A 24,583-nucleotide genomic window follows, 5' to 3' on the forward strand; every position below is an offset into this window, starting at 1 on the left:
AGCACTTTTTAAACATACTCAATGAAACATGATAACACGTCAGCCAAAGAGTATTGCATATTTGACATAAAGGACATATTTCTAGCCAAAGAGTACTCGATTTGGAACTTTTATATATAATTATTGACTCCTTTGGATGATACGTAAGCCATAGAGTTTTGCATATTCGACCTAATAGGGACTTTTCTGGCAAACAAGTCCTCCCTCATTCATGAACTTTCTTTACTCATTGACTCCATCTGATGTTAGATCATCCGCCCAAGTAGTCCATATTAGACCTAAAGAACATATTTCTGTCCAAAGAGTACTCGATCTTGAAATTTTATATTTAACTGTTGATGCCTTTTGATGATACGTCAGTCAAAGAGTATTGCATGTTTGATCTAATGGGCATATTTCTGGCAAATTAGTCCTCAGTCATGAATTTTCTATACATACTCATTGACTGATGTTAAAGCAGTCAGACAGTAGTCCATAAATGAAAGACAGAACATATTTCTGACCAAACAGTATTTGATATTGAACTTTTTTTATATACTCATTGATGCCTTTTGTTGTAACATCAACCAATTTAGTAATTTGTTTGACTTACTGAACATATTTCTGGCAAATTAGACCTCAATCTTGAACTTTCTAAACTGACTCATTCTGAATTTATTTCAGCCATACAGAAATATAGACATACATATTAGACCTACTTAAAATTAGTTTTTGTCCCAGGAGACTTTGTATACATACTCCTTGCTCTGATGTTAACTTCAACCATACATGAGCCAATGTTTGACCTACAGAACATATCTCTGGTAAATTTGTCCTTGCTCATGAACTTTTTAAACATACTCATTAGTATTGCATATTTGACATAAAGGACATATTTGACCAACTGAACATACTTCTGGCCAAAAGATTATTCAACACTGAAGTTTTTTATATAGTCATTGACGCCTTCTGATTTTGTTTCAGCCACACAGAAGTCCATATTAGACCTACATAAAATACATACTCACTCTGATGTTACATCACCCATACATGAGCCTATGTTTTACCTACAGAACAAATCTCTTGCAAAGTAGACCATAATAAACTTTTTAAACATACTCCTTGACTCCTTATGATGATACGTCAGCCATAGAGTATTGCATATTTGACCTAAAGGACATATTTCTCGCTAAAGAGTATTTGATCTTGAACTTTCTACTGTAAACTTTTGAAAGTTTCATACATTATTATTGACTCCTTCTGATATTAAGTCTCCCATACAGAAGTCCATATTAGACCTACTGAACATATTTCTGGCAAATTAGTCCTCGATCATGCACTTCCTATACATACTTATTGACTCCATCTGATGTTAGATAAGCCAGATAGTAGTCCATATTTGACCAATTGAACATATATATGGCCAAACATACTCATTGAGGCCTACTGATGTCACTTCAGCCATATAGAAGCCCATATTTGACCTACTGAACATATTTCTGGCCCAAGAGTACTCAATCTTGAACTTTCTATACAAACTCACGGACTACTGATTTTATTTCAGCCATATATAAATCGATATTAGACCTACTTAAAAAAATTATCCTCAGAATCCTCAGAGTTTTGTATACTCTTGCTCTTTGCCTCACTCTGATGTTACTTCAGCCATACATGAGCCCATGTTTGAACTACTGAAAATATTTCTGGCAAATTACTCCTCGATCATGAACTTTCTATACAGACTCATTGACATCAGCCATACAGTAGTCCATATTTGATCTAATAAATATTTTTCTGGCCCAAGAGTCCTGAACTCCTCAACATACTCATTGCTTCACTCTGATGTTACTTCAGCCATACAGCCCTCGATCCCAAACTTTCTTGTTTGACCTACTGAACATATTTCTGGCAACTTAGTCCTTGATCATGAACTGTTTGTACAAACTCATTGACACTTTCTGATGATACGTCAGCCATAGAGAATTGGATATTTGAACTAATGGATATATATTTATTCGATCTTGAACTTTTTTACATTACCATTGACTCCTATTGATGTTGCTTCACCCGTATAGGTCAAAATTAGACCTATACTGAACATATTTCTGGGCGATGAGAATTGGATGTTGAACTTCTTACATGTAATCATTGATGCCTTCTCATATTCATTCAGCTAAACAGAAGTCCGTGTTTGACCTATTGAACACATTTCTGGCAAATTAATCCTCGATCATGAACTTTCTATACATAATTCATTGACTTTATCTGATTTTACATCAGCCAGGCAGTTGTCCAAATTTAACCTACTGAAAATATTTCTGGCCAAAAAGTATTCGATACTGAATTTTACGCTCATTGACGTCTTCTGATAGTCCATATTTGACCTAATAAACATATTTCTGGCCCAATAGCACTTGATCTTGAACTTTCTATACATACTCATTGACCCCTTCCAGTGTTACTTCCACCATACAGATGTCCATATTAGACCAACTGAACATATTTCTTGCTCATGAACTTTTTAAACACAATCATTGACTCCTTCTGATCATATGTCATAGAGTATTGCATATTTGACCTACTTAAACATATTTCTGGCTTAAGAGTCCTTTCTATACAGACTTGTTGACTCCTTTTGATGTTATATCCGAGAGAAAGTAGTATATATTTGACCTAATGAACATACTTCTGGCCCAAGAGTCCTCAATCTTGAACTTTTTATACATTACCGTTGACTCCATCTGAAATTACTCCACTCACACTGAAGTCCATACCTTACATTCTTTTTTCTGTCCCAAAAGTCCTCAACCATGAACTTTCTATACATTCTCATTGCCTCACTCTAATGTTACTTCAAAAGTACATGAGCCCAAATTTGACCTACTGAACATATTTCCAGCAAAATTAGTCCTCGATAATAAACTTTTCATACATATTCATTCACTGCTTCTGATGATATGTCAGCCATACAGAAGTCCATATTAAACTTGATCATTTTTTTTTTCTGTTCCAAGAGTCCTTGATCATGAACTTTCTGTACATACTCATAGCCTTACTTTAGCTATATATGAGCCAATTTTTGACCTATTGAACATAATTCTGCCAAATTAGACTCCTTCTGATGTTACATCAGACAGTCCATAGTCCATATTGGTTCTAAAGAAGCTGAATATGTAAGAATATGTTTTGGCTCAAGAGCACTTGATCTTGAACTTTATATACTTTCATATCAAACTTAAATTTTTCATCCCAAGAGTTCTCAAACATGAATTTTTTAAACATACTCTTTGCCCCTCTCTCATGTTTAGTAGGTCAAATATGGACTTCTGCATGGCTGATGTATCATCAGAAGGAGTCAATGAGAATGTATAAAAAGTTCAAGACCGAGTACTCTTGGGCCAGAAATATGTTCACTTGGTCAGATGTGGACTATTGTATGGCTGACTTATCACCAGGAGTTAATGATAGAAAGTTCATGATCGACGATATTTGGGCCAGAAATATGTTCAGTAGGTCAAATATGGACTTCGCTATGGCTGATGTAACATCAGAAAGAGGCCAAGTGTATATTTTGAAAGTTCAAGATCTTCGGCCAGAAATATGTTCATGAAGTTCACATATGGACTAATATATGGCTGACGTATCATCAGAAGGAGTCAATGAGCAGAAAGAGAAAGTTAAATATCGAGTTCTCTTTGGCCAGAAATATGTCAGGATGTCAAATATTGGCCTTCTGTATGTTTGATGTAAAATCAGAAATAGTGAATTATTATGTTTTGAATGTTCATGATTGGCCACTCTTTTGCCAGAAATATGTTCAATAAGTCAAATATGGACTTCTGTATGGCTGACATATCATCAGAATCAATGAGTACGTGTAGAATGTTCATGATCGAGGACTCTTGAGGCAGAAATATGTTCAGTAAGTCAAATATGGACTACTTTCTGTCCGATGTAACATCAGAAGTCAGAGTCAACAAGTGTGTATAGAAAGATCAAGATCAAGTACTTTTTGGCCAGACAAATGTTCATTATGTCACATATGCACTTTTTTTATAGCAGCAGCAGGAGTCAATGAATATGTATAGAATGTTCATGATCGAGGACTCTTTGGATAGAAAAAATGTAAAAAGTAGGTCTAATATGGACTACTGTTCTTGAGTCAATGAATATGTATGGAAAGTTCAACATCGAGTACTCGGGCCAGAAAAATGTTCAGTAGGTCAAACATGGGGCCGTGTATGGCTAAAGTAACATCAGAGTGACACAATGAATATGTACAAAAAGTTCATGTTCAAGGTCTCTTTGGATAGAAAAAATTTAAAAAGTAGGTCTAATATGAACTACTCTTCTTGAGTCAATGAATATGTATGGAAAGTTCAATATTGAGTACTCTTGGGCCAGAAAAATGTACATCATGGCAAATATGGATTACTGTTGGTCTGATGTAACATCACGAGTCAATGAGTCTGTACAGAAAGTTCAAGATCGAGTACTCTTGGGCCAGAAATATGTTCATCATGGCAAATATGGACTACTGTCAGTCTGATGTAACATCAGAAGGAGAAAATGAGTCTGTAGAGAAAATTCATGATTGAGGACTCTTGGGTCAGAAATATGTTCAGTAGGTCAAATACAGTATGGACATCTATATATGACTGATGTGACATCAGAAGGCATCAATGAGTATATATAAAAAGTTCAATATCAAATACCTTTTGGCCAGAAATGTATTCAGCAGACCTAATATTGACTACTGTCTGGATGATCGATCTAACAAATACACTCAAAAAGTCAGTGAGCATGAAAAAAAAAAAGAAGAAGAAAAAAAAAAAAAGAAAGTTCATGATTGAGGACAAATTTGATAGAAATATGTCCATTAGGTCAAATATGCAATACTTTATTGCTGACGTGTCATTAAAAGCACTCAATATGTATGTATAAAAAGTTCATGATCGAGGAATAATTTTCCAGAAATTTGGCTGAATTAACATCATACTGAGGCAACAAGTATGTGTAGAAAGTTCATGATGAAAGATTCTTGGGACAGAAAAAACTGTAGGACATAAAAATGGACTTCTATATGGCTGATCTGATATCAGAAGGCTTCAATGAGTATGTATAATAAGTTCAATATCAAATACTCTTTTGCCAGTAATATGTTTAGTAAGTCTAATATGGACTACTGTCTGGATGAAATAAAATCAAAGGGTTCAATGAGTATGTATAGAAAGTTCATGATCGAGGACTAATATCCTTAGAAATATGTAAGTACTGGTCAAATATGCAAAACTCTATGGCTGAAGCAAGATGAGAGTGAGGCATGTATATAAAGTTCATTGCCAAGTACTCTTTGGCAAGAAATTTGTTCAGTAGGTCAAATATGGACTACTGTCTGGCTGAAATAATATCAGATAAAGTCAATGATTGTGTATAGAAAGTTCATGATCAAGGAGTAATTTGCCAGAAATATTTTCAGTTGGTCAAACATGGGCTCATGTATGGCTGAAGTAACATCAGAGTGAGGCAAAGAGGAACAGTATAAAAAAACTTGAGATCGAGGACTCTGAGGACATTTTTTTTTTTTTTTTTTAAGTAGGTCCAATATCAATTTCTGTATGGCTGAAATAAAATCAGTAGTCCGTGAGATTGTATAGAAAGTTCAAGATCCAGTACACTTGGGCCAGAAATATGTTCAGTAGGTCAAATAAAGACTTCTATATGACTGAAGTGACATCAGAAGGCGTCATTGAGTAAATAAAAAAACTTCAGTGTTGAATAATCTTTTGGCCAGAAGTATGTTCAGTCGGTCAAATATGGACTACTGTTTGGCTTATCTAACATCAGATGGATGATAGGACATTCATGACTAATTTGCCAGAAATGTGTTCAGTAGGTCAAAAAAGGCCTCATGTATATGGCTAAAGTAACATCAGAGTGAGGCAATGAGCATGTATAGAAAGTTCAAGATTGAGGACTCTTGGGACAAATTTTTTTGAAGTAGGTTTTATATGGACATCTGTATGGCTGAAAAAAAATCAGAAGGAGTCAATGAGCGTTTATAGAATGTTCTAGATTGAGGACTAATTTGCCAGAAATATATTCAGTAAGTCTAATATGTATTTCTGTATGGGTGAAGTAACATCAGAAGCAGTCAATGGTAAAGTAGGAAAGGTTCAATATTGAGTACTCTTTGGCCATATATATGACCTTTAGGTCAAATATTCAATATGCTATGGCTGACGTATCATCAGAAGCAGTCAATGAGTATGTATAGAAAGTTCATGATTGAGGACTAATATCCTTAGGTCAAATATGCAGTACTCTATGGCTGAAGCAACATGACAGAGAGGCATGTTATATAAAGTTCATGATCAAGTACTCTTTAACAAGAAATTTGTTCAGTAGTTCAAATATGGACTACTGTCTGGCTGACGTAATATCAGATGAAGTCAATGAGTGTGTATAAAAAGTTCATGATCGAAGAGTAATTTGCCAGAAATATTTTCAGTAGGTCAGACTCATGTATGGCTGAAGTAACATCAGAGTGAGGCAAAGAGCAAGTAATATACAAAACTCATGATCGAGGACTCTGGGGACAATTTTTTTTTTTTTTTTAAGTAGGTCCAATATCGATTTCTGTATGGCTGAAATAAAATCAGTAGTCCGTGAGTTTGTATAGAAAGTTCAAGATCAAGTACTCTTGGGTCAGAAATATGTTCAGTAGGTCAAATATAGACTTCTATATGGCTGAACTGACATCAGAAGGCGTCATTGAGTATATAAAAAAAACTTCAGTTTTGAATAATCTTTTGGCCAGAGGTATGTTCAGCTGGTCAAGTATGGACTACTGTCTGGCTTATCTAACATCAGATGGAGTCAAGAAGTATGTATAGGAAGTTCATGATCGAGGACTAATTTGCCAGAAATATGTTCAGTAGGTCTAATATGGACTTCTGTATGGGAGACTTAACATCAGAAGAAGTCAATAATAATGTATGAAATGTTCAAAAGTTCAAAGTAGAAAGTTCAAGATTGAAGACTCTTTGGCCAGAAATATGTACTTTAGGTCAAATATGCAATACTGCATAGCTATCTGGCTTATCTAACATCAGATGGAGAATAGGAACTAATTGATCGAGGACTAATTTCCTAGATGTTCAATAGGTCAAACACGGACTTCTGTATAGCTGAATTAATATCAGAAGGCATCAATGAGTACATATAAAGAGTTCAATATCCAATTCTCTTTGCCCAGAAATATGTTCAGTAGGTCTAATGTTGACTTCTGTATGGCTGAAGCAACATCAGTAGGAGTCAATATTAATGTAAAAAAGCTCTAGATCAAATAAACATATATCCATTAGATCAAATATCCAATTCTCTATGGCTGACGAATTATCAGAAAGTGTCAGTGAGTTTGTATAAACAGTTCATGGATTGAGGACTAAGTTGTCACAAATATGTTCAGTAGGTCAAACATGGCCTCAAGTATGGCTGAAGTAACATCAGAGTGAGGCAATGAGCATGTATAAAAAGTTCAAGATTGAGGACTCTTGGGACAAATTGTTTTGAAGTAGGTTTTATATGGACTGCTGTATGGCTGAAATAAAATCAGAAGGAGTCAATGAGCGTTTATATAATGTTCTAGATTGAGGAATAATTTGCCAGAAATATATTCAGTAAGTCTAATATGGATTTCTGTATGGGTGAAGTAACATCAGAAGCAGTCAATGGTAATGTATGAAAAGTTCAAAATTGAGTACTCTTTGGCCATATATATGACCTTTAGGTCAAATATGCAATATGCTATGGCTGACATATCATCAGAAGCAGTCAATGAGTATGTATAGAAAGTTCATGATTGAGGACTAATATCCTTAGAAATATGTCCATTAGGTCAAATATGCAATACTCTATGGCTGAAGCAACATAGAGAGAGGCATGTTATATAAAGTTCATGATCAAGTACTCTTTGACAAGAAATTTGTTCAGTAGGTCAAATATGGACCACTATGGCTGAAGTAACATAAAGTCAATGAGTGTGTATAGAAAGTTCAGAGAAGAGTAATTTGAGAAATATTTTCAGTAGGTCAAAGAGCTGAAGTAACATCAGAGTGAGGCAAAGAGCAAGTAATATACAAAACTCATGATCGAGGACTCTGGGGACAATTTTTTTTTTTTTTAAGTAGGTCCAATATCGATTTCTGTATGGCTGAAATAAAATCAGTAGTCCGTGAGTTTGTATAGAAAGTTCAAGATCAAGTACTCTTGGGCCAGAAATATGTTCAGTAGGTCAAATATAGACTTCTATATGGCTGAACTGACATCAGAAGTCGTCATTGAGTATATATATATATATAAAAAAAAAAACTTCAGTTTTGAATAATCTTTTGGCCAGAGGTATGTTCAGCTGGTCAAGTATGGACTACTGTCTGGCTTATCTAACATCAGATGGAGTCAAGAAGTATGTATAGGAAGTTCATGATCGAGGACTAATTTGCCAGAAATATGTTCAGTAGGTCTAATATGGACTTCTGTATGGGAGACTTAACATCAGAAGAAGTCAATAATAATGTATGAAATGTTCAAAAGTTCAAAGTAGAAAGTTCAAGATTGAAGACTCTTTGGCCAGAAATATGTACTTTAGGTCAAATATGCAATACTGCATAGCTATCTGGCTTATCTAACATCAGATGGAGAATAGGAACTAATTGATCGAGGACTAATTTCCTAGATGTTCAATAGGTCAAACACGGACTTCTGTATAGCTGAATTAATATCAGAAGGCATCAATGAGTACATATAAAGAGTTCAATATCCAATTCTCTTTGCCCAGAAATATGTTCAGTAGGTCTAATGTTGACTTCTGTATGGCTGAAGCAACATCAGTAGGAGTCAATATTAATGTAAAAAAGCTCTAGATCAAATAAACATATATCCATTAGATCAAATATCCAATTCTCTATGGCTGACGAATTATCAGAAAGTGTCAGTGAGTTTGTATAAACAGTTCATGGATTGAGGACTAAGTTGTCACAAATATGTTCAGTAGGTCAAACATGGCCTCAAGTATGGCTGAAGTAACATCAGAGTGAGGCAATGAGCATGTATAAAAAGTTCAAGATTGAGGACTCTTGGGACAAATTGTTTTGAAGTAGGTTTTATATGGACTGCTGTATGGCTGAAATAAAATCAGAAGGAGTCAATGAGCGTTTATATAATGTTCTAGATTGAGGAATAATTTGCCAGAAATATATTCAGTAAGTCTAATATGGATTTCTGTATGGGTGAAGTAACATCAGAAGCAGTCAATGGTAATGTATGAAAAGTTCAAAATTGAGTACTCTTTGGCCATATATATGACCTTTAGGTCAAATATGCAATATGCTATGGCTGACATATCATCAGAAGCAGTCAATGAGTATGTATAGAAAGTTCATGATTGAGGACTAATATCCTTAGAAATATGTCCATTAGGTCAAATATGCAATACTCTATGGCTGAAGCAACATAGAGAGAGGCATGTTATATAAAGTTCATGATCAAGTACTCTTTGACAAGAAATTTGTTCAGTAGGTCAAATATGGACCACTATCTGGCTGACGTAATATCAGATAAAGTCAATGAGTGTGTATAGAAAGTTCATGATCGAAGAGTAATTTGCCAGAAATATTTTCAGTAGGTCAGACTCATGTATGGCTGAAGTAACATCAGAGTGAGGCAAAGAGCAAGTAATATACAAAACTCATGATCGAGGACTCTGGGGACAATTTTTTTTTTTTTTAAGTAGGTCCAATATCGATTTCTGTATGGCTGAAATAAAATCAGTAGTCCGTGAGTTTGTATAGAAAGTTCAAGATCAAGTACTCTTGGGCCAGAAATATGTTCAGTAGGTCAAATATAGACTTCTATATGGCTGAACTGACATCAGAAGTCGTCATTGAGTATATATATATATATATATAAAAAAAAAACTTCAGTTTTGAATAATCTTTTGGCCAGAGGTATGTTCAGCTGGTCAAGTATGGACTACTGTCTGGCTTATCTAACATCAGATGGAGTCAAGAAGTATGTATAGGAAGTTCATGATCGAGGACTAATTTGCCAGAAATATGTTCAGTAGGTCTAATATGGACTTCTGTATGGGAGACTTAACATCAGAAGAAGTCAATAATAATGTATGAAATGTTCAAAAGTTCAAAGTAGAAAGTTCAAGATTGAAGACTCTTTGGCCAGAAATATGTACTTTAGGTCAAATATGCAATACTGCATAGCTATCTGGCTTATCTAACATCAGATGGAGAATAGGAACTAATTGATCGAGGACTAATTTCCTAGATGTTCAATAGGTCAAACACGGACTTCTGTATAGCTGAATTAATATCAGAAGGCATCAATGAGTACATATAAAGAGTTCAATATCCAATTCTCTTTGCCCAGAAATATGTTCAGTAGGTCTAATGTTGACTTCTGTATGGCTGAAGCAACATCAGTAGGAGTCAATATTAATGTAAAAAAGCTCTAGATCAAATAAACATATATCCATTAGATCAAATATCCAATTCTCTATGGCTGACGAATTATCAGAAAGTGTCAGTGAGTTTGTATAAACAGTTCATGGATTGAGGACTAAGTTGTCACAAATATGTTCAGTAGGTCAAACATGGCCTCAAGTATGGCTGAAGTAACATCAGAGTGAGGCAATGAGCATGTATAAAAAGTTCAAGATTGAGGACTCTTGGGACAAATTGTTTTGAAGTAGGTTTTATATGGACTGCTGTATGGCTGAAATAAAATCAGAAGGAGTCAATGAGCGTTTATATAATGTTCTAGATTGAGGAATAATTTGCCAGAAATATATTCAGTAAGTCTAATATGGATTTCTGTATGGGTGAAGTAACATCAGAAGCAGTCAATGGTAATGTATGAAAAGTTCAAAATTGAGTACTCTTTGGCCATATATATGACCTTTAGGTCAAATATGCAATATGCTATGGCTGACATATCATCAGAAGCAGTCAATGAGTATGTATAGAAAGTTCATGATTGAGGACTAATATCCTTAGAAATATGTCCATTAGGTCAAATATGCAATACTCTATGGCTGAAGCAACATAGAGAGAGGCATGTTATATAAAGTTCATGATCAAGTACTCTTTGACAAGAAATTTGTTCAGTAGGTCAAATATGGACCACTATCTGGCTGACGTAATATCAGATAAAGTCAATGAGTGTGTATAGAAAGTTCATGATCGAAGAGTAATTTGCCAGAAATATTTTCAGTAGGTCAGACTCATGTATGGCTGAAGTAACATCAGAGTGAGGCAAAGAGCAAGTAATATACAAAACTCATGATCGAGGACTCTGGGGACAATTTTTTTTTTTTTTAAGTAGGTCCAATATCGATTTCTGTATGGCTGAAATAAAATCAGTAGTCCGTGAGTTTGTATAGAAAGTTCAAGATCAAGTACTCTTGGGCCAGAAATATGTTCAGTAGGTCAAATATAGACTTCTATATGGCTGAACTGACATCAGAAGTCGTCATTGAGTATATATATATATATATAAAAAAAAAAAACTTCAGTTTTGAATAATCTTTTGGCCAGAGGTATGTTCAGCTGGTCAAGTATGGACTACTGTCTGGCTTATCTAACATCAGATGGAGTCAAGAAGTATGTATAGGAAGTTCATGATCGAGGACTAATTTGCCAGAAATATGTTCAGTAGGTCTAATATGGACTTCTGTATGGGAGACTTAACATCAGAAGAAGTCAATAATAATGTATGAAATGTTCAAAAGTTCAAAGTAGAAAGTTCAAGATTGAAGACTCTTTGGCCAGAAATATGTACTTTAGGTCAAATATGCAATACTGCATAGCTATCTGGCTTATCTAACATCAGATGGAGAATAGGAACTAATTGATCGAGGACTAATTTCCTAGATGTTCAATAGGTCAAACACGGACTTCTGTATAGCTGAATTAATATCAGAAGGCATCAATGAGTACATATAAAGAGTTCAATATCCAATTCTCTTTGCCCAGAAATATGTTCAGTAGGTCTAATGTTGACTTCTGTATGGCTGAAGCAACATCAGTAGGAGTCAATATTAATGTAAAAAAGCTCTAGATCAAATAAACATATATCCATTAGATCAAATATACAATTCTCTATGGCTGACGAATTATCAGAAAGTGTCAGTGAGTTTGTATAAACAGTTCATGGATTGAGGACTAAGTTGTCACAAATATGTTCAGTAGGTCAAACATGGCCTCAAGTATGGCTGAAGTAACATCAGAGTGAGGCAATGAGCATGTATAAAAAGTTCAAGATTGAGGACTCTTGGGACAAATTGTTTTGAAGTAGGTTTTATATGGACTGCTGTATGGCTGAAATAAAATCAGAAGGAGTCAATGAGCGTTTATATAATGTTCTAGATTGAGGAATAATTTGCCAGAAATATATTCAGTAAGTCTAATATGGATTTCTGTATGGGTGAAGTAACATCAGAAGCAGTCAATGGTAATGTATGAAAAGTTCAAAATTGAGTACTCTTTGGCCATATATATGACCTTTAGGTCAAATATGCAATATGCTATGGCTGACATATCATCAGAAGCAGTCAATGAGTATGTATAGAAAGTTCATGATTGAGGACTAATATCCTTAGAAATATGTCCATTAGGTCAAATATGCAATACTCTATGGCTGAAGCAACATAGAGAGAGGCATGTTATATAAAGTTCATGATCAAGTACTCTTTGACAAGAAATTTGTTCAGTAGGTCAAATATGGACCACTATCTGGCTGACGTAATATCAGATAAAGTCAATGAGTGTGTATAGAAAGTTCATGATCGAAGAGTAATTTGCCAGAAATATTTTCAGTAGGTCAGACTCATGTATGGCTGAAGTAACATCAGAGTGAGGCAAAGAGCAAGTAATATACAAAACTCATGATCGAGGACTCTGGGGACAATTTTTTTTTTTTTTTTTTTTTTTTAAGTAGGTCCAATATCGATTTCTGTATGGCTGAAATAAAATCAGTAGTCCGTGAGTTTGTATAGAAAGTTCAAGATCAAGTACTCTTGGGCCAGAAATATGTTCAGTAGGTCAAATATAGACTTCTATATGGCTGAACTGACATCAGAAGTCGTCATTGAGTATATATATATATATATAAAAAAAAAAACTTCAGTTTTGAATAATCTTTTGGCCAGAGGTATGTTCAGCTGGTCAAGTATGGACTACTGTCTGGCTTATCTAACATCAGATGGAGTCAAGAAGTATGTATAGGAAGTTCATGATCGAGGACTAATTTGCCAGAAATATGTTCAGTAGGTCTAATATGGACTTCTGTATGGGAGACTTAACATCAGAAGAAGTCAATAATAATGTATGAAATGTTCAAAAGTTCAAAGTAGAAAGTTCAAGATTGAAGACTCTTTGGCCAGAAATATGTACTTTAGGTCAAATATGCAATACTCTATGGCTGACATATAAGGAGTCAATGAGTATGTTTAAAAAGTTTATTGTCAAGGTCTAATTTACAAGAGATGTGTTCTGTAGGTCAAGCATAGGCTCATGTATGGGTGAAGTAACATCAGAGTATGTATACAAAATTCATGATCGAGGACTCTTGGGACAATAATCATTTTAAGTAGGTCTAATATGGACTTCTGTATGGCTGAAATTAAATCAGAAGATTTACCAGAAATATGTTCTGTAGGTCAAACATAGGCTCATTTATGGTTGAAGTAACATCAGAGTGAGGCAAAGAGTATGTATACAAAATACATGATCTATTGGGATAAAATCTCATTTTAAGTAGGTCTAATATGGACTTCTGTACGGCTAAAATAAATTCAGAAGGTGTCAATGAGTCAGTTTAGAAAGTTCAAGATTGAGGTCTAATTTTCCAGAAATATGTTCAGTAGGTCAAATATTGACTTCTCTCTGTCTGATCTAACCATTTGCCAGAAATTTGTTCAGTAGGTCAAAATGGGTTCATATATGGCTGAAGTAACATCAGAGTGAATCAATGAATATGTATTGAAAGTTCAAGAATGAATACTCCTGGGACAGAAATATGTTCATTTGGTCAAATATGGACCACAGTATGGCTAATGTGATATCAGAAGGGTGTTTAAATAAATATAAAAAGTTCAAGATCGAGTACTCTTTTGCAAGAAATTTGTTCAGTAGGTCAAATATGGACTACTGTCTGGCTGACGTAAAGTCAATGAGTGTGTATAGAAAGTTCATGATCGAGGAGTAATTTGCCAGATATATTTTCAGTAGGTCAGACTCATGTATGGCTGAAGTAACATCAGAGTGAGGCAAAGAGCAAGTAATATACAAAACTCAGGCTTGTTCTTGATGCATTGCAATGTAACGGTATATGTGATTTGTTTTCTCTTCCATGCACAAAGAAAAAGTTAATTCTTGTATGCAACGCAGTGCAACAAGCACCTGTTTTGTTATCTCATTCACTGCGACACGCAATAACTTACTACAATGCAATGCAGTTCATTCATCGCAACACCACTCGTTATGTGTTATCTCTTCAATGCAATAGGAATAAGTTAGTTTTTGTATCCATTGCAAGGAAACAGTGCATAAACTTACATGTTATTTCCTGAAGGCATTGAAATACAACAGCACATATATGTTTTATTAATTTCTTCTATGCACAACATAAGTTTATTATTGTGTGCAATACAATGAAACAGGTGCTCTTGCATTCATTGCAATGCACCAGCATAATTTGACTTGTTTTCTCTTCAATGCAGAAAGGAAAGAGTTAGTTCTTGTATGCATCTAGTGCGACAAGCACCTGTCGTGTTATCTCTGCACTGCATAACGGATTAAGTGACTGCAATTAAATGCACGTTATCGCTGCACTGCACAACCGTTTAAGTCACTACTATTCAATGTATGTGTTATGTGTTATTCAATGCTCTTCAGTGCATAACGGATGAATTAGTTCATTCATCGCAACACAACGTCTTTTGTGTTATCTCTTCAATGGAGGTGGAATTGTAGTTCTTGTGTACAATGTAAGGAAATACACGTTACATAACACACGTTGCAATTCAGCAACACATAGTTTATATACATTTCTTCTATTTACAGCGTAATAAGTTAACTAAGTCACTGAAACAGTTCTTGATGCATTGCAATGCAACAGTATAAGTGCATACAAGAACGAACACGTATATGCTGTTGCATTGCAATGCAAGAACAGTTTCAGTGCATTGCAAACAATAGTTAACTTATGTTGTGCATAGAAAAAAAAAAAAACAGGTGCTTGTTGCGCTGCGTTGCATACATGAACTAACTTTTCCTTTGTGCTTTGAAGAGAAAACAAATCACTTATGCTGAACTGTTTCAGCATAATCATTGCCTTACAATGCAACATCACATGTGATTTGTTTTTTCTTCGAGCCACAAAGGAAAGAGTTATGCAACGCATCGCAACAACCACCTGTTTTGTTTTTCTTCTATGCACAACATAAGTTAACTATTGTTTGCAATGCACTGAAACAGTTCTTGATGCCTTGCAAATGCAACAGCACATGTGTTATATTCATTTCTTCAATGCACAGCTTTAATAATTTAACTATTGTTTGCAATTAACTGAAACAGTTCTTGATGCATTGCAATGCAACACCATATGTGATTTCTTTTCTCTTCGATGCACAAAGGAAATAGTTAGTTCTTGTATGCAAGGCTGTGCAACAAGCGCCTGTCGTGTTATCTCTTCACCGCAAAACGCTTTTAGTAACTGCAATGCAATGCACATGTTATGTGTTAAAATCTCAATGCATTTCGGATGAAACAGTTCACTCTTGCCAACACCACATATGTTATGTGTTATCTCTTCAATGCATAAGCAATAAGTTAGTTCTTGTATACAATGCAAGTAAACAGTGCATAACTTACATATTAGGTGTATGCATTGCAATGCAAAAGCAGAAAATGTTATATTAATTTCTACTATTCAATGTATTTTATTCACAGCGCAATAAGTGCATTGAAGAAAACAAATCAGGTGCTTGTTGCGCTGCGTTGCATACAAGAACTAACTTTTCCTTTGGGCATTGAAGAGAAAAAATATATATATATGCTGTTGCATTGCAATGCAAGAACTGTTTCAGTGCATATAATAGTTCACTTATTACGCTGCGAAAAGTAGAAATTAATATAACATTTTCTGCTGTTGCATTGCAATGTATACAACTATGTAAGTTATGCACTGTTTACTTGCATTGTATACTAGACTAACTTATTGCTTATGCATTGAAGAGATAACACATAACGAGTGTTGTTGCGATGAATGAACTAACGCATCCGTTATGCGTTGAGATTAACACATATCATCTGCATTGCGTTGCAGTTACTAAAAGCGTTTTGCGGTGAAGAGATAACAGGACAGGCGCTTGTTGCACAGCGTCGCGCATACAAAAACTATTTCCTTTGTGCATCGAAGAAAAAAACAAATCACATGTGATGTTGCATTGCAAGGCATCAATAACTGTTTCAGTGCATTGCAAACAATAGTTAACATTACGTTGTGAATAGAAGAAAGTTATGCACTGTTTCCTTGCATTGTGTACAAAAACTAACTTATTCCTATTGCATTGAAGAGCTAACACATAACGTGTAGTGTTGCGATGAATGAACTATCGTATTCATTACATTGCAGTAAGTTAGTCCGTTTCGCAGTGAATAGATAGCAAAACAGGTGCTTGTTGCGCTGCGTTGCATACAAGGACTAAGTTTCCTTTGTGCTTAGAAGAGAAAACAAATCACATAAACAAATGCATCAAGAACTGTTTCAGTGCCTTGCAATGCAATAGTTAACTTATTACGCTGTGAATAGAAGAAATTTATATAAAATATGTGTTGCTGAATTGCAAATTGTAAGTTATGCACTGTTTCCTTACATTGTACACAAGAACTAACTTATTCCTATTGCATTGAAGAGATAACGCATAACGAGTGGTGTTGCGATGAATGAACTAACGCATCCGTTATGCATTGAGATTAGCACATAACATGTGCATTGCATTAGTCTTGCAGTGACACGACAGGTGCTTGTTGTACTGCGTTGCAAACAAGAACGAACACGTATGTGCTGTTGCATTGCAATGCAAGAACTGTTTCAGTGCATTGCAAACAATAGTTAACTTATTGCGCTGTGAATAAAATACATTGAATAGTAGAAATTAATATAACATTTTCTGCTGTTGCATTGCAATGCATACAACTATGTAAGTTATGCACTGTTTACTTGCATTGTATACTAGGCAACATTGCTTATGCATTGAAGAGACAACACATAACATATGTGGTGTTGCCAAGAGTGAACCGTTTCATCCGAAATGCATTGAGATTTAACACATAACATGTGCATTGCATTGCAGTTACAAAAAAGCGTTTTGCGATGAAGAGATAACAGGACAAGCGCTTGTTGCACAGCGTCGCGCATACAAAAACTATCTCCTTTGTGCATCGAAGAAAAAAACAAATCACATGTGATGTTGCATTGCAAGGCATCAAGAACTGTTTCAGTGCATGGCAAACAATAGTTAACTTATTGCGCTGTGAAAAAATAGAAAAAAAGTTATGCACTGTTTCCTTGCATTGTGTACAAAAACTAACTGATTCCTATTGCATTGAAGAGATAACACATATAACGTGTAGTGTTGCGATGAATGAACTATCGTATTCATTAGATTGCAGTAAGTTAGTCCATTTCGCAGTGAATAGATAGCAAAACAGGTGCTTGTTGCGCTGCGTTGCATACAAGGACTAAGTTTCCTTTGTGCTTAGAAGAGAAAACAAATCTCATAAACGAATGCATCAAGAACTGTTTCAGTGCCTTGCATGTAATAGTTAACTTATTACGCTGTGAATAGAAGAAATTTATATAAAACATGTGTTGCTGAATTGCAAATTGTAAGTTATGCACTGTTTCCTTACATTGTACACAAGAACTAACTTATTCCTATTGCATTGAAGAGATAACGCATAACGAGTGGTGTTGCGATGAATGAACTAACGCATCCGTTATGCATTGAGATTAACACATAACATTAACACACAACAGATTGTTACTTTGGATGATACGTCATTGCATTAGTCTTTGCAGTGACACGACAGGTGCTTGTTGTACTGCGTTGCAAACAAAGAACGAACACGTATGTGCTGTTGCATTGCAATGCAAGAACTGTTTCAGTGCATTGCAAACAATAGTTAACTTATTGCGCTGTGAATAAAATACATTGAATAGTAGAAATTAATATAACATTTTCTGCTGTTGCATTGCAATGCATACAACTATGTAAGTTATGCACTGTTTACTTGCATTGTATACTAGGCAACATTGCTTATGCATTGAAGAGAGAACACATAACATATGTGGTGTTGCCAAGAGATAAGTTCAATAAGTTAGTCTAGTATACAATGCAAGTAAACAGTGCATAACTTACATAGTTGTATACATTGCAATGCAACAGCAGAAAATGTTATATTAATTTCTACTTTTCGCAGCGTAATAAGTGAACTATTATATGCACTGAAACAGTTCTTGCATTGCAATGCAACAGCATATATATATATTTTTTCTCTTCAATGCCCAAAGGAAAAGTTAGTTCTTGTATGCAACGCAGCGCAACAAGCACCTGATTTGTTTTCTTCAATGCACTTATTGCGCTGTGAATAAAATACATTGAATAGTAGAAATTAATATAACATTTTCTGCTTTTGCATTGCAATGCATACACCTAATATGTAAGTTATGCACTGTTTACTTACATTGTATACAAGAACTAACTTATTGCTTATGCATTGAAGAGATAACACATAACATATGTGGTGTTGCCAAGAGTGAACTGTTTCATCCGAAATGCATTGAGATTTAACACATAACATGTGCATTGCATTGCAGTTACTAAAAGCGTTTTGCGGTGAAGAGATAACACGACAGGCGCTTGTTGCACAGCCTTGCATTTTTTTGTGAATCGAAAACAAAAGAAATCACATATGGTGTTGCATTGCAATGCATCAAGAACTATATGTGCATTAATATATGTGCTTTTGCATTTGCAAGGCATCAAGAACTGTTTCAGTACATTGCAAACAGCATATACGTGTTCGTTCTTGTATGCAACGCAATACAACAAGCACCTGTCGTGTTATCTCTTCACTGCAAAACTAATGCAATGAACGTTATGTGTTATACATGCAACGCTTGCGCTTGCCTGCCGTGTTATCTCTTCACCGCAAAACGCTTTTAGTAACTGCAATGCAATGCACATGTCATGTGTTAAATCTCAATGCATTTCGGATGAAACATTTCACTCTTGGCAACACCACATATGTTATGTGTTATCTCTTCAATGCATAAGCAATAAGTTAGTTCTTGTATACAATGCAAGTAAACAGTGCATAACTTACATAGGTGCTTGCATTGCAATGCAACAACAGAACATGTTATATTAATTTCTACTATTCAATGTATTTTATTCACAGCGCAATAAGTTAACTATTGTTTGCAATGCACTGAAACAGTTCTTGCATTGCAATGCAACAGCATATACGTGTTCGTTCTTGTTTGCAACGCAGTACAAGCACCTGTCGTGTTATCTCTTCAATGCAATAAGGAATAAGTTAGTTTTTGTGTACAATGTAAGGAAACAGTGCATAACTTAAAATTTGCAATTCAGCAACACATATTTTATATAAATTTCTTCTATTCACAGCGTAATAAGTTAACTATTGCATGCAAGGCACTGAAACAGTTCTTGATGCATTTGTTTATGTGATTTGTTTTGTCTTCTAAGCACAAAGGAAACTTAGTTCTTGTATGCAACGCAGCGAAACAACCACCTGTTTTGTTAATCTATTCACTGCGAAACGGACTAACTTACTGCAATGTAATGGATGCGTTAGTTCATTCATCGCAACACCACTCGTTATGTGTTATCTCTTCAATGCAATAGGAATAAGTTATTTTTGTACACAATGCAAAGAAACAGTGCATAACTTTCTTCTATTCACAGCGTAATGTTAACTATTGTTTGCAATGCACTGAAACAGTTCTTGATGTCTTACAATGCAACAGCACATGAGTTATCAATGTATTCTTTTCACAGCGTAATAGCTAACCATTGTATGCAATGCACTGATTGCCAATGCACTGATGCCTTGCAATGCAACACGTGTTTTGTTTGTCTTCTATGCACGGCGTAATAATTTAACTATTGTATGCAAGGCACTGAAACAGTTCTTGATGCATTGCAATGCAACAGCATATGTGATTTGTTTTCTCTTCAAGCACAAAGGAAAAGTTAGTTCTTGTATGCAATGCAGCGCAACAAGCACCTGTTTTGTTTTTCTTCTATGCACAACATAAGTTAACTATTGTTTGCAATGCACTGAAACAGTTCTTGCATTGCAATGCAACAAGCATATACGTGTTCGTTCTTGTTTGCAACGCAGTGCAACAAGCACCTGTCGTGTTATCTCTTCACTGCAAAACTAATGCAATGCACAGGTTATGTGTTAATCTCAATGCATAACGGATGCGTTAGTTCATTCATCGCAACACCACTCGTTATGTGTTATCTCTTCAATGCAATAGGAATAAGTTAGTTTTTGTATTCATTGCAAAGAAACAGTGCATAACTTTTTTCTTGAAGGCATTGAAATGCAACAGCACATATATGTTATATTAATTTCTTCAAAGCATACGTATATTTAGTTTTCGTATACAATGCAAGGAAACAGTATACAACTTACATGTTAGTTCTTGTATTCATTGCAATGCAAACAGCACATACGTTATAATATATTTTTTCTATGCACAACTTAATAAGTTAACTATTGTTTGCAATGAACTGAAACAGTTCTTTGTGCATTGCTCTTCAATGCACAAAGGAAAGAGTTGTTTCTGGTATGTAATGCAGTCTCTTCAATGTACAACTGATTAAGTTACTGCAATGCAATGCAAATCTTATGTGTTATCTCAACGCGGATGAGATTCTTCATTCATCGCAAAACCACACATGTTATGTGTTATCTCTTCAGTGCAGGAGGAATAATTTAGTTCTTGTATACAATGCTATGAAACAACGCATACCTTATATGTGTTCTCTTATGCAATATAATGCTACAGCACATATATGTTACGTCTTTAAAGCATAAATGAATAAGTTAGAACTTAATACCGCTATGTTATCTCTTCATTGCACAGACGAAATGAGCTTGTTATTATATTATAGCATGTGTGTTATGTTTTTTTTCTAATCAGTGTACTGCAATGAAATTGGAAAATATGTTATGTGTTTTCTCTTCAATGCAAAAACTAAATTCTTGTAAAGCTTTGCAATGCAACGGCACATGTACTTCTTTAATACAAAAAAAAAAAGTATAATAAATACATGTATTTCAGCCTTAAAGAAGTCTATATTAGACCTAGTTAAAATTATTCTGAGCTAGCATCCTCGATCAATGAACTTTCTGTGATCAAGCACTTTTTAAACATACTCAATGAAACATGATAACACGTCAGCCAAAGAGTATTGCATATTTGACATAAAGGACATATTTCTAGCCAAAGAGTACTCGATTTGGAACTTTTATATATAATTATTGACTCCTTTGGATGATACGTAAGCCATAGAGTTTTGCATATTCGAACCTAATAGGGACTTTTCTGGCAAACAAGTCCTCCCTCATTCATGAACTTTCTTTACTCATTGACTCCATCTGATGTTAGATCATCCGCCCAAGTAGTCCATATTAGACCTAAAGAACATATTTCTGTCCAAAGAGTACTCGATCTTGAAATTTTATATTTAACTGTTGATGCCTTTTGATGATACGTCAGTCAAAGAGTATTGCATGTTTGATCTAATGGGCATATTTCTGGCAAATTAGTCCTCAGTCATGAATTTTCTATACATACTCATTGACTGATGTTAAAGCAGTCAGACAGTAGTCCATAAATGAAAGACAGAACATATTTCTGACCAAACAGTATTTGATATTGAACTTTTTTTATATACTCATTGATGCCTTTTGTTGTAACATCAACCAATTTAGTAATTTGTTTGACTTACTGAACATATTTCTGGCAAATTAGACCTCAATCTTGAACTTTCTAAACTGACTCATTCTGAATTTATTTCAGCCATACAGAAATATAGACATACATATTAGACCTACTTAAAATTAGTTTTTGTCCCAGGAGACTTTGTATACATACTCCTTGCTCTGATGTTAACTTCAACCATACATGAGCCAATGTTTGACCTACAGAACATATCTCTGGTAAATTTGTCCTTGCTCATGAACTTTTTAAACATACTCATTAGTATTGCATATTTGACATAAAGGACATATTTGACCAACTGAACATACTTCTGGCCAAAAGATTATTCAACACTGAAGTTTTTTATATAGTCATTGACGCCTTCTGATTTTGTTTCAGCCACACAGAAGTCCATATTAGACCTACATAAAATACATACTCACTCTGATGTTACATCACCCATACATGAGCCTATGTTTTACCTACAGAACAAATCTCTTGCAAAGTTAGACCATAATAAACTTTTTAAACATACTCCTTGACTCCTTATGATGATACGTCAGCCATAGAGTATTGCATATTTGACCTAAAGGACATATTTCTCGCTAAAGAGTATTTGATCTTGAACTTTCTACTGTAAACTTTTGAAAGTTTCATACATTATTATTGACTCCTTCTGATATTAAGTCTCCCATACAGAAGTCCATATTAGACCTACTGAACATATTTCTGGCAAATTAGTCCTCGATCATGCACTTCCTATACATACTTATTGACTCCATCTGATGTTAGATAAGCCAGATAGTAGTCCATATTTGACCAATTGAACATATATATGGCCAAACATACTCATTGAGGCCTACTGATGTCACTTCAGCCATATAGAAGCCCATATTTGACCTACTGAACATATTTCTGGCCCAAGAGTACTCAATCTTGAACTTTCTATACAAACTCACGGACTACTGATTTTATTTCAGCCATATATAAATCGATATTAGACCTACTTAAAAAAATTATCCTCAGAATCCTCAGAGTTTTGTATACTCTTGCTCTTTGCCTCACTCTGATGTTACTTCAGCCATACATGAGCCCATGTTTGAACTACTGAAAATATTTCTGGCAAATTACTCCTCGATCATGAACTTTCTATACAGACTCATTGACATCAGCCATACAGTAGTCCATATTTGATCTAATAAATATTTTTCTGGCCCAAGAGTCCTGAACTCCTCAACATACTCATTGCTTCACTCTGATGTTACTTCAGCCATACAGCCCTCGATCCCAAACTTTCTTGTTTGACCTACTGAACATATTTCTGGCAACTTAGTCCTTGATCATGAACTGTTTGTACAAACTCATTGACACTTTCTGATGATACGTCAGCCATAGAGAATTGGATATTTGAACTAATGGATATATATTTATTCGATCTTGAACTTTTTTACATTACCATTGACTCCTATTGATGTTGCTTCACCCGTATAGGTCAAAATTAGACCTATACTGAACATATTTCTGGGCGATGAGAATTGGATGTTGAACTTCTTACATGTAATCATTGATGCCTTCTCATATTCATTCAGCTAAACAGAAGTCCGTGTTTGACCTATTGAACACATTTCTGGCAAATTAATCCTCGATCATGAACTTTCTATACATAATTCATTGACTTTATCTGATTTTACATCGGCCAGGCAGTTGTCCAAATTTAACCTACTGAAAATATTTCTGGCCAAAAAGTATTCGATACTGAATTTTACGCTCATTGACGTCTTCTGATAGTCCATATTTGACCTAATAAACATATTTCTGGCCCAATAGCACTTGATCTTGAACTTTCTATACATACTCATTGACCCCTTCCAGTGTTACTTCCACCATACAGATGTCCATATTAGACCAACTGAACATATTTCTTGCTCATGAACTTTTTAAACACAATCATTGACTCCTTCTGATCATATGTCATAGAGTATTGCATATTTGACCTACTTAAACATATTTCTGGCTTAAGAGTCCTTTCTATACAGACTTGTTGACTCCTTTTGATGTTATATCCGAGAGAAAGTAGTATATATTTGACCTAATGAACATACTTCTGGCCCAAGAGTCCTCAATCTTGAACTTTTTATACATTACCGTTGACTCCATCTGAAATTACTCCACTCACACTGGAAGTCCATACCTTACATTCTTTTTTCTGTCCCAAAAGTCCTCAACCATGAACTTTCTATACATTCTCATTGCCTCACTCTAATGTTACTTCAAAAGTACATGAGCCCAAATTTGACCTACTGAACATATTTCCAGCAAAATTAGTCCTCGATAATAAACTTTTCATACATATTCATTCACTGCTTCTGATGATATGTCAGCCATACAGAAGTCCATATTAAACTTGATCATTTTTTTTTTCTGTTCCAAGAGTCCTTGATCATGAACTTTCTGTACATACTCATAGCCTTACTTTAGCTATATATGAGCCAATTTTTGA

The 24,583-nt window shown here is 34.8% G+C and overlaps 1 protein-coding gene and 1 long non-coding RNA gene across 3 annotated transcripts in view; one reads left to right on the forward strand and one right to left on the reverse strand.

Moving 5' to 3' along the window:
* Positions 1-24,583, reverse strand: part of LOC125244061 (stonustoxin subunit alpha-like) — a 1,172,099-nt gene that overhangs the window by 657,523 nt on the left and 489,993 nt on the right. The window lies entirely within an intron of this gene.
* Positions 4,897-9,943, forward strand: LOC125245344. The gene is made up of 3 exons (XR_007179494.1): positions 4,897-6,287; positions 7,864-7,977; positions 9,559-9,943. It is a non-coding gene; the product is annotated as an uncharacterized LOC125245344 (long non-coding RNA).

This window comes from Megalobrama amblycephala, linkage group LG1 (genome assembly GCF_018812025.1).
Source record: "Megalobrama amblycephala isolate DHTTF-2021 linkage group LG1, ASM1881202v1, whole genome shotgun sequence".
Classification (NCBI taxonomy): Eukaryota; Metazoa; Chordata; class Actinopteri; order Cypriniformes; family Xenocyprididae; genus Megalobrama; species Megalobrama amblycephala.